Source organism: Lissotriton helveticus, chromosome 3_1, assembly GCF_964261635.1.
Source record: "Lissotriton helveticus chromosome 3_1, aLisHel1.1, whole genome shotgun sequence".
NCBI classification, from domain to species: Eukaryota; Metazoa; Chordata; class Amphibia; order Caudata; family Salamandridae; genus Lissotriton; species Lissotriton helveticus.
The window spans coordinates 805,510,103-805,522,309 of record NC_136061.1 but is presented as its reverse complement, the minus strand read 5'-3'; the positions used below and the strand labels follow the sequence as shown (position 1 = coordinate 805,522,309).

General features: G+C 49.0%; 1 protein-coding gene across 1 annotated transcript in view; it reads left to right on the top strand.

Annotated features, from left to right (window-relative positions):
* The window catches only part of USH1C (USH1 protein network component harmonin), an 898,978-nt gene that overhangs the window by 56,661 nt on the left and 830,110 nt on the right, over positions 1–12,207 (top strand). The window lies entirely within an intron of this gene.

Sequence of the window (12,207 nt, the reverse complement as noted above, 5' to 3'; positions counted from 1 at the left end):
AAAGCAACAAAGAAAATTGAATATAAATTCTGTGATCAGATTTTACAGTACATGCGGTATAACTGTCCTACTATTGCGAGTCGCTTCATGCATTCAGAGTCATATGATAATACAATATTACAGATGGACAATCAGGTCACACATTTTCATTGTGGGTTTGGAGTGATAGGTAGTGCTTTAGCGGTTCCCAGATATATTTAGGCCTGGATGTTACAGGCAGTTCCTCAGCATACAATTCCAACTTTTCACAACAGTACACCAGATCTTGATCCATTCATCAATTTTCGGAGCAAGTTTACTTTCCCAAGTGAACATAATCCACCGATTGGCGAGCAAGTGGGCCACTCTAACAAACCTGCCCAGAGTGGCTTTCAGCTGAGGGACGTAACCAAGTAAGCACTCCAGGGGTGTGCAATGTAGAACGCTTCCTGTCATAACGTGTATGCGTTCCGCCACCTCCTTCCAAAATTTCACCACCAGTCTTCATTGCCATGCGAAATGGAGAAAATTGGCAGTAGATTGCCCACAAAGCTTACATTGATCGGATTCTCTGAGGCCCTTTTTGTATAATTTGATGGGGGTGTGATACATTTGATGGATACATTTAAAGTGAATGATATCCAAATTACCATTAGGTGTGAGGCGACACGGTAGCATACAAATTTGTTCCCATTCTTTCAAAGTATTCTGGGGATCTAATATAGTATTCGAGTGCGCAAAACGTTTGTCCGGCCCTCGCACTATTTCCACTTGCACAGCCCTATATAACTTGGTAATCAGCTTTTTCCTGGTTGGGGCTACTAATAGTAGTTGTAGTGAGTGAAGTGTAGTGGGCTCAGCAGGTAAATCGGGATAGTGAGCTTTGATCGCACGTTTCAGGCGGTAACATGAATACTGGAAAAGTAAAGTGGGATTTTGAATATATTCAAGATCGCTCCCTGTAATGTAACTGCCCTCAGGATAGAGATTGCGCATATGCGTAATGCCAGCATCTTTTAAAGAGTTCACAAGCCCTATTTCCTGAGTGAAGGATAGGGACGCATGATAGGCCAAGGGCAGGGCAAGCGCATATAGGGGGAGTTTGTGTGCACGTTTACCAATCGCCTGCCATGCTGCAATGGTAGTGTCAATGGTATTGATTTCTATTTTTGGCGTGATTCTGTGAGTATGTGTTAGGATGCTCGCAGGTGGTATGGGATGCGCAGCCCCATCTTCTACTGCGATGTGTGGTATGTAGTTGTGTGTCCTGAACCAATAGTAAGTGTACTGGGCATGTTCGCAGAGATAGTACACATAGAAATCTGGTGCGGCAAAACCTCCTTTTTCATAGGAGAGCGTTAGTGTATACCAGCTAATTCTGGACTGTCTGTCGCCCCATACCAATCTCAAGAGTTGAGTTATCACTGTCTTAAAAAAAATGCTCGGTGAGTTTGATCGGGATGTTACAAAAAAGATATAAAAACAGGGAAGGATGACCATTTTAATTACTGCAATGCGACTCGCCAGGGATAGCGGGAGATGTAACCACTTATCCACTTGTTGCACTAAAGTGCTATAGGCTCGTCCGTAATTCTCTTTGACTAACAATGTCGGGGTGACGGTGCACCCAAACACCAGGGCAAATAGGAGGGTGGACAGGGGGCATTTTAAAAGGCTCCGAGGTGAGTCTGCCCACTCGTACCTTTGGTGATGTGTCTGTGTATACGATCTGTATCCACCTCGTCCGAACGCTCGGGAACCCTGTTCTTTGTAATATGCGAAGCATATAACTCCACTCAATGGAGTCAAACCGTTTAGCCACGTCGAGCATGACAGCAGCCGCTGATAGTTCGGGATTAAGAATGTGAAACATAGCAAATATGGTACGTAGATTGTGGGAGGTGGAGTGTTCTGGGATAAACCCGGATTGGTCAGGGAGCACAAGAAGGGGCATTAAGGGTCTGATTTTTGTGGCCAGGATCTTCGCTAATATTTTAGCATCCAGATGAATCAGTGATAGGGGACGATATGACTCGCAAAGCGTGGGTGATTTTTCTTTTTTAAGAAGTGTGATGATCAAGGCTTGTCTAAGAGATGGGGGTAAAATCCCGGACTCATGAGCCTCAGCATACATTTCTAAGAGATGGTGAACAAGGAGATCTGCATAGGTTTTATAGAATTCTGCTGTGAGGCCATCTGGCCCTGGGGCCTTGTTGTTACGAAGAGAGAGAACTGCTTCTCTAACATCAGTTTCATCTGTGGGCTGACTCAGATACTCTCGGTGGGCATCCTACAACCATGCACAGGCTATGTTTGATAAATAGTTGTCTAGTGCTGTGTCATCCATCCCACCCCATGTGGTGTACATGGCTGCGTAGCAGTTTCTAAATCGACCAACTATTGCTTTAGGAGTGAAATGTTCTTCACCGTGGTTTTCAACTATTTTAACAATCCGATGGTGCTCGGACCGGAATCGCAATTTAGAGGCCAAATTCCTACCAGGTCAGCCACCTTCATCATATGCTCGGGCCACATGGCGATGTGCTATATATCTTGCTCTGATTCGGCCAATGTATCGTATTCTGCCAGGAGTTTGTGGACACGAGCTAGCGATTCTGCAGATGGTGTGTTCAAATACTGTTTCTCGAGCTCACCTAAAGCCTTCTCTGTATTAGATAGTTTACCTCTAATGTTTTTCAGAATCCCCGATGTGGTACTGATACACACCCCCCTTATTGTCACTTTAAATGCCTCCCAAAGTGTGGCCTGACTTTCTACTGAGTCCCCATTCAATTTGAAAAATTGGCTAATAGCTGTTATGATGGCCTCATTATATATAGGATCAAGTAATGCCTTGGCATGCAATTGCCAGGTGAAGGGGCGGTGTGGGTTTGCAGGGATCCAAATACTTAAACAGACGGGGTTATGATCCGAGAGAGTGCGCGGTAGGTTATGTACTTGTATGACCCCCCCGTTAGCTTCTTCATTCAGCAGCCAGTAATCCAGGCAGGACCAGCTATTGTACGCAGGGGTGACATGTGTACCCTCTTGAACCTCTGCATTACGCAAGCGCCAAACATCTACCATACCCATTTCCGCCATGGCTTCACGAATACATTGAGCTACCTTGACAGTACGTGCGCCTGATGGATTAGATTTATCAACTTGGGGGTTAAGGTGTGTATTGAAATCGCCTCCCCATAGGACAGCAGATTCAGGCCATGACTGTAGAACATTAAGCATGTGTATAAAGGGTGTTGGGTCGTCCACCTCAGGACCATATATGTTAATAATTGTTAGCATTGTCATTCCTAATTTGCCCTGTACCATGGCCCAGCAGCCCTCTTTATCTGTGTAAGTATGTATAGGCCTTTTTTTATTAGAATGAGCACCCCTCAGGAATAGTTAGAGTAGGATGATGCCAAACGGAAACTTGCCCACTTGTGCGCTATTTTAGCTTGTGTAATTTACTCAAATGTGATTCTTGTAGTAAGGCGATTTGGACAGCATGTCTATCTAGCTATGTTAGCACCTGACGGACTTTCTTGGGGGTGTTAAGACCACAGTTGTTCCACGTTAGGCATTTATACGCTTCCCCCATTGTCAGCCCCGGGAATTTTCAACATACTCTGAGTGTTCGACTGTTAATGGTCAATGCGGACATTAATGAGGACTCTAACTATGGCATGCAATCCGATCACAGTACCTACAACTATTTAAAACAATGAACCTTCCCCTCCCTCCACCCACTTTAGCAACCCCAATTTGCCAAAGACACACCCCACTAACGTAAACAGCCCCAAAAAATAAAAAATACAATAGAACTTATTGAGGGGTACACCCATTTGGGGACGTAGCTGCACAGACCACTCCCAGATAAAGGCGGGAGGGGGCCGCCGTTTTAATTTGTAAAGCTCCTATATCTATCTAGTCAGGTCTAAAAAGGAGAGACATATCAAGCGGCATGGAAAGCAAGGGCATTAAGGAAATGGACACCAATATAGTGAAAATAGGAGCTGCATTGAACCAAAGATACCAAGCTCAGCCAAACCTGAAAAATAAAGGAGTCCCACCCTGCGTGTTTGCGGTGGGACGACATGAATATGTGGGTACATTAGATCACCATTGGAATAACATATTACAGACATACATTGCGTTGTATAGACTGACAGGAGTCCAGGTCAGACTCATCAAATCTATCAAGCTTTGCATCAGTATACCATAATAACATTAACTAGTAATGTGCCTTCGTCAGCGGAATAGGTCATCGAGGGTCCATAGTGCGACTGTTAATAATTCATCAACATCGGAGGTGTTGGTTGGAGAGTGTTGTTTGCGTTGAAGAGATTTGGTGTAGTCCATTGCCAGCTACAGATTTGTAAAAGTCTTGGCGTTGTCCTCTGCACCTATACGTAGGCGAGCCGGGTAGAGCATGGCATATTGAATTTGCTCTTTCATTAGCAGTTTTTTGACCACCTGAAACTCCTTCCGCGCAGCCTGGACCGTGGCCATGAAATTGGGATAAAATGATAAGACATTGCCTTGATAGTTTATGGTATGCTTCTGACGGGTAATACGCAATACTGTATCCCGGTCTCTGAAATTCAATAGTCGTGTGTTGATCGGCCTTGGGGGGGCACCGGGCGGCGGACACGCCTCCAGTAATCTATTAGCCCCCTCGATGGCAAACATATTGGAAAGGTTTTCGGCCCCACAGATATCTCTGAACATAGTCTTGACGTAGTCCTCCAGGCGTCCGATATTTGTGGATTCCGGCAGGCCTAAAATACGCACATTATGGCGCCTAGAGCGCGCTTCAATGTCCTCATTTTTTGCTTGTATTACCGCCAGTAGTTTTTCAATGTCTGTGGTTTTGGCGGCTACTTGTTGCAGGCCATCCTCTGTATCTGAAATACGTTGTTCAACTTCTCCAATCCTCGCTGCCTGTTTGTCTAGCTTTGAAGAGAAGTGGTCCATACGCCCATTGAGAGCCTCAATTTTGCCATCAATGGACTGCAGACTGGCCTGGATTGCGGTCAGAGTTTTTCCCAGAGTGGTAGGGGCCTGGGTAGCAGAGTCCAGCTCCGAGTCCAAGGCAGTAGTTTGTGAGGACTTACCGCCCTTGCGTAGGTCAAAGGTCAGTCTGGGCTGATTTTTCTCTGGTTTGCCCATGGTGTTGAAGGGAGAGAGACACGTTACCGCAATCTCGGCTGCAGTTCCAGAGGGCTTTAAGGCCGAATGGCGTTCTGTCGCATGGTGAACAGTAGCAAGGGACCCCAGACTGTGGCCAGCAAGGGCTCCGGCATGCGGAACGAGCTGTAGGATGGCCCAGCTCGAAATGTACAATGACCCTGCAGCAGCGCCAGTATAAACCAAATTAGCGCTTACACTGGTACAAGCACACCTCGCAAGTCTTGGAATGAGGAGATGTGGAAATGCGCCCTCTATTACCCGCACACTGCAGCACTTAATTCCGTCCGACATATCATATGTCGCGGTTGCCAGCTACAGTGCGTCGCAGCAGACCCTGGCAATGGCAGAGAGGCCTAGACACACCCACACAGTGACTCAGGGCTGAGATACAGTATGCTAATGCAGTAATAGCAGGCCACGAGCACTTAAAGAGCTGTGGGGTCGAGTAAGGTCCAAAGAACGCACAGGTTTAGTGCCCTAGCAGCAGGAAAAAACAGGACACACTCAAATAATGCAGGCTGGTTTATCTGGGGTGATGAGGTATCAGAGCCGTGTTGATAGATATGGTCGAGTAGCTCAATCGCCGCCTATTGCACCAACGCAGTTTGTGGTGTCCCCCACCGCAGCAGTCAATGTCGTGGACGCTATGTAATGCAGGACTCAGCTCTGTAAGATGTCTGTCTGCCGCCCAGGTCTGAGATGGCTCATGTTCACAGAGGACAACAGCCGCATTCCCACACAGGGCTACCTTGCAGCTTGAAGCCGGGCTCTCGCATGCCAGTTCCTACGATGCTCTTTCTGGCTCCAACGTGCGCACGCCCCCAGGTCCGCCGACGCGTGTAGACAGAGACGGGAATACATTTGCTGGAAGGGGCAGTGCACAGCTCACCGTGTCAGCGGCGGCCGCCGCGGGTCTCAGAACGTCACAGGGCGTAGTTGTGGGCTCCGCACCCCGGGCTTAGCGTTCAGCTAGAGTCGCTCGTCTGCAGCCATCCAGCCGCCATCATGGCCTTGGGCGGGGCGTCCAGCGAACATTTTACTGGCTCCGAGGCCGAATCTGCAGCCACAGACTTTACCGCTGGGTCGTCCCTGGCATCAGCATTCACTTCCGCTCAAAGATCACTGTTGATCGGCAAATTAGAAGCAGGATAATGACAGGATTGTTGCGGCGGCCGGCAGACCTACACTACTGTGCGGCCATCTTGCCACGCGCCAAGCCACGCCCCAACTATGAGATCTTAGCTCCTCAAAAATACTTCAAACTGGGATACCCAAAATTAAGGAAAAATAAATTCTTAACATTTCGCCTTGGCATGCTCCCATGTACTCAGAACCTTCCACCATGGCTGTGGGCTTCATCCCCAACTTCCTGCAGCCTGTGCAAAAATGGCCAGGGAGATATCATCCATCTACTATGCTCCTGTACAGAGACGGGGCAGGAAAGGAGACAGTTGTTAAAAATCCCCTTCAACCAAAGGGGAATTCGCTCAAGGCTAGCAGTTCTGGCATGCTTTGATTCAGAACTAAATTACAGACTAGTAAGATTTCTTGCAGTAGTCGAGATAAAAATGTCACCATAAGATCACACCTTACCTGGGATTCAGAGCAAACCTGCCAGTAATCACTCTACATAGGCCTAGTCATTAAGAATAGCCGGCAGCTTTGTACACTGTCTATCCTAGCACCATCTACTCAACTAAAAGATCAGAGGCCACTCCAACTAAGGGTGAACTGTGAAGCCCCCATTGTGGTTAGCAGCTTAGAAACACTGTACAGTACCTTTTTGCACTGAATGCAGCAGTTGATTTGGCAACAAACACAGCACTGACTGCATTCCTTACACCAGTAACAATCTGCAGTTGCACCAAAGTGCTTTTTTAACTGCTGGTAACCCAACTTATTTAACGTTTTTTAATGCTTATGGATACTATAAATGTGCACCTTACATTTTATTATGTTCTTACGGTTTTAATTGAAGTTTCTGTATTGCAATGTTTTTTTAGGTCTCGCTGAGTCAGTGATCCGAAAGCGGCGACCTGCTTGCTATAACGCGCACAAGGACGCGCGATTGCACGCGCATCCCTTGCGTGTTTTGGAGCGTCATCGCGATCACTTTCACTTTCACAGCGATCGTGATCGCAATGAATTTCGTTTTTTTTTTGTTGTTGCTTCTCTTCCTCCCCTCCATAGTAAAGTGGGGTGATGTCCTGTTTTCATCCTATGCAAGGACCTTCAGTAAAGATATCTTTATTCTTTCTCATGCATTACGTCTTTTGCTTACTACCACTTCGGCTGCGGCAGCCTCTGTTAAAATGACGCTCTCATAGTGCCCACACCGCCAGTGCTCGCCCCGCATTGCACATTATCCACTTACATACCAAAGGAAACTCATGAGACATATTTGTGGGGAAAGCAGTGCTGCAGGTTTATTTCGTACAACACAGGTAGCAGTTAAGGTGGGTCATCTTACAGGCGATCCAATGCGGCAGCCCCTCGCTGACCCGCATGCCCAAGGAGCCATCTTGCACGGCGAGACGATGCTCTGATGGTGCAGTAAATTACCATTTCGTTATGCTCCCGCCCCCCCTGTCAGGACGGAGCGATGAGGCACACCCCCGGTCGGTTCAGGCCCCCCGACCGCCCGAAGGACTAACGGGGCGCCGACGCTGTTTCCTGGAACCCCCTTCGGCTCCAGGTGCTTGGCTCAGGCACCCTTACTGTGCCAGGCAGAGGTATCTAGACTGTATCCTTCTGCCGCAGAGGTACCCTAACTGTCCATCTGCTTCCAGATCGCCCTGTGACTCCGCCTGCAACACAAAACATGACCATTAAAATTTCACAACTTTTACCCCGCCGCTCTGCAGCTGGGTCAGGGTTCAGGGTGGGATCAGCGCAGAGCCTAAGGAATCCTGGCGGGAAAGAGAGGCCGAGCATAGTTGCTGCGCCTCTTTATAACATAGGGGACGCCCCCATCTCCCAGGTGACCCCTCCCTATTGGCTGCTTGCGTAGGAGGTAGGCTCAGGGAGGGGTGCTGCGCAAAGGGCTCTGCTCGCCCGTCGTATGGGACTAGGGCGCTGCCCGCCCATGCTCCCCTGCGTGTCGCGCGTTCAGCGGCATAGTGCCCACACCGCCAGTGCTCGCCCCGCATTGCACATTATCCACTTACATACCAAAGGAAACTCATGAGACATATTTGTGGGGAAAGCAGTGCTGCAGGTTTATTTCGTACAACACAGGTAGCAGTTAAGGTGGGTCATCTTACAGGCGATCCAATGCGGCAGCCCCTCGCTGACCCGCATGCCCAAGGAGCCATCTTGCACGGCGAGACGATGCTCTGACGGTGCAGTAAATTACCATTTCGTTATGCTCCCGCCCCCCCTGTCAGGGCGGAGCGATGAGGCACACCCCCGGTCGGTTCAGGCCCCCCGACCGCCCGAAGGACTAACGGGGCGCCAACGCTGTTTCCTGGAACCCCCTTCGGCTCCAGGTGCTTGGCTCAGGCACCCTTACTGTGCCAGGCAGAGGTATCTAGACTGTATCCTTCTGCCGCAGAGGTACCCTTACTGTCCATCTGCTTCCAGATCGCCCTGTACTCCGCCACAGCTCTGGAGGAGGCCCCCGTCAATGAAAGAGCCCCCCACCCACCTAGCTACTTCCGGTCGCTGTTTAGAGCCTCAAATTGCTCTATTACATAATGGATATGGATAACCAGTGATATTAGTCCCAGGAACAAAAGTGATGGGAGCGTTACCCGTCGTCAGACCGTTATCTTGCTGTACGAGCACAGCATAGCAGTAAATATGACTGTCATATTAGAACCCTTCTCTGAATTTCTGCTTAGTGAGCAACTATGCTGTTTCCGGCCAGTGACTATTTGCATTACTGTATCTGATGCTGGAAACCCGTGATATGCGACCAAGCAAGCAAGGCATATGGAAGTTAACCTGTGGTCACTGGAATCAGCCGTGAATTTTGGCCTCCGAGGCAGGGTGCCCAAGCCAACCACAACCTGGGCCAATCCTAGCTTCATCCCTTGACTAAGTTGCAAATTTGAGACTCGCTTTTAGCTATTTTCCAGACATTATTACTCAGTCGCCTGAGGACTGCTCACTCCTCCTCCTCTGACAAACATAAGGAAGTTATCCAAAGTCTCGTATTTGTTCACCTTCCTATGCTTAATATGCACTCAGTTAGCTGTTTTCATTTGGCAACAGTAAGCACGGGACCGGCAACGACTCTTCGCTTCATTGTAACAGCTGCCATGGACAACCAGTGATATTTGTCCAAGGAAGTAAAGTGGTGTGCTTTGAAATTCACCACCGTAGCTGTAATACTTATTACAGTGAATGTTCTAGCAATTCCCTGCCAGGTCAAATTTGGAATAGTTGAAGCACAGCCTAACAGATATGTTTTACAGTCGGATTGTTATTCCTGACCCTGTCTCCGTGCCCCGCACCGCAGCAAGTAGCTACTCCCTGCACGCTCCTACTGCATGTGGCCCCTAAACTGCATCGCTCCCGGGGAGCAAGTGTCCGGAATGATGTCCTGGCAAATCACTGCAAGGTCATTACCTGGGATGGTTATAGCATGGCCTGGCAGATACACCTCACCGGTAGTGGTACTCCTATCCCCTGTAACCCTCGCCGTCTCATGTGACCCATCATGTATACTGCTGTAATTACCCACTTGCGCAATGTATGTCCATGTATCGTGTGCATGTTACCTCCAAGCGCTCTGCCATCCTGCCTTGGAAAGAGTGTTGCTGTGGAAAATGACATAGGGCTAATCAAATCGTTATATGGGTAAGTACAGGGACAGAAAAAGACATCTGGCAATCTTACAGTGCCTGCACTATGTCTAGAGTGAACAAAGTCACAGGCATGCCTCTTACCAGTCCCTGTGCGGAATTTGCCCTTTATTGCCGTATTATCCTTGCACCTGAGTGTGGTACTCATTTGTAACTTGCCCACGTCACTTTCCACTTTTGCACCAGTCATTTACAGTTCCTATTGTGAAGCACTCTCACGCCTTCGGGTAAAGTCTGCGCTATATCAAAACGCCTAAATAATTAAATGAATGAAAGCTGACCTCTAGCAATTGAAAGACTGCCGACCATGCACGCAAGTGGCTGTGGCTCCTGGTAGAGCACTTTGTTTTCAGGATCGAAACCAACTACCATAGTTGAAACATACATGAGCTAAAACAATTACTTCTCTGTAAGCGGCTGTCCTGCGCCTGCCAGGTTCATCTGGATAATGAGAAAACTGCAGTGAACACTCTCATTTAACGTGATCCCTGTGGTGAGCTTCCTTGGCAAACACCAGCCATATGTATTGCTGTTTCAGGAGTTTAAAACGCCGCTTGGTGCTCCTGCCCATGAATTATTTGGCCATTCGCTTCTTACACTCGATCAGTTTCAGACTATATAACTTAAACGTTACAACTCGCCCATGAGAATGTGCATTCCATCGCCCAAATCACCTCAGGCCCACAGAACATCTGTTTTGGTGGTCTGCTAGCTGGAGGCTTCCATACAAATTTAACCGCATCCTGCTCGTGGCAGATGCATTATGTGCTTACTAATAATATACAGGACTTGCCGACCGACATTTGCACACTTGACCGATCCATCCCTCCAGTCCCCGTTTTGCGCGCGCCATTGGAGCCCAGAACTACGAGTCCCAGAGTGCGCAACACAATGGAGGGAGAACCCGTATCGAAGAGAAACCCGTATCGAAGGGAAGGCCAAAAAGAGTACAAAGGAGCAGCAATGCCGCAGGCCGGTAATGGCGGCCGGATATGGCAAAACGCATGGCCGGTAATGGCGACCGGATCCGGCACCACCCCATAGCAGCCTCGCGGACTTCGCTGTCGAGCTCTCTGCGAAGGAGGCTAGTTGGAAGCCACATACCTTAGACGCGATCGGCCGACGTTAACACGACGCGAGGCAACAGACGATGCGGGGCAACAGCGGATCAGCCGCATCCTGCTCATGGCAGGTGCATTATGGGCTTACCAATAATGTACAGGACTTGCCGCTCGCACAGGACTTGCCGCTCGCACATCTGCCCAAGTTTGACCGTATCCATCCCTCCCATCACCGTTTCGTGCGCGCCATTGGAGCCCAGAAGTACGGGTCCCAGAACACGCAACACAATGGAGGGAGAACCCGTATCGCAGAGAAACCCGTATCGAAGGGAAGGCCTAAAAGGGTAACAAAGACCCAGAAATGCCGCATGGCCGGTAATGGCGGCCAGATATGGCAAAACGCGAAGCTGCGTCAGAGGACGTACCCCTTACTCCCCCTCCAACACACAACGTGGGCCGGGGCATGTAATCGGATACAAAGAAAACAGCCATGAGTCAGTGTGGCCACATTCATTGGCTACTACGTAGCCTGAGGTGAGGTTAGTGACACACGGTTTCTTGTGAATCTGAAATTGATGCCTGCCTCCTACACGCAAGTTGACGGATAGTATCGGAGCACTTTACCTGACATGTGCACCCGTTACGTTACATCTGAACACATCCATTTGTGGTAGCACGAGGAGATTAAGTGATTGGCCCCGGATCACATGCTAATGAGCCCACGTGGAGGCTCGAACCTGGTCTCCACCTTTCAAAGTCTGCAGCTCTAGCCGTTATGCCATCCCTGTTTGCCGTAGTGCAGGACCATGTCAAATTGACAATGTCAGAAGAAGAAGCCCTGTGTTGGTTCTAACACACGAATATTTCTGCTTTCCTTTGCACGGATCGCACCTTATCTACATCTCATAACCTATGAGTATGATGGCGACCCTTCCCTGCCAACCTGGGAGTACTCATTAGCTCTCCCTCAGTTTCCAGGCTCGGATTTTCCGCATGGGGGCCACACATCCCTGCAGTGGGCACATCGACTCGCTGAGCCACCACACCCTGGGAGAATGAAGGCGGAGCGGGCCCGCCATGACGTTCCCGCTATCAGGGGTCGTGCACTGCTCCTTGCAGTGACGGGCAGATGTGTTCCATTTTAAGCACCCTTCAGTGCGTTAATT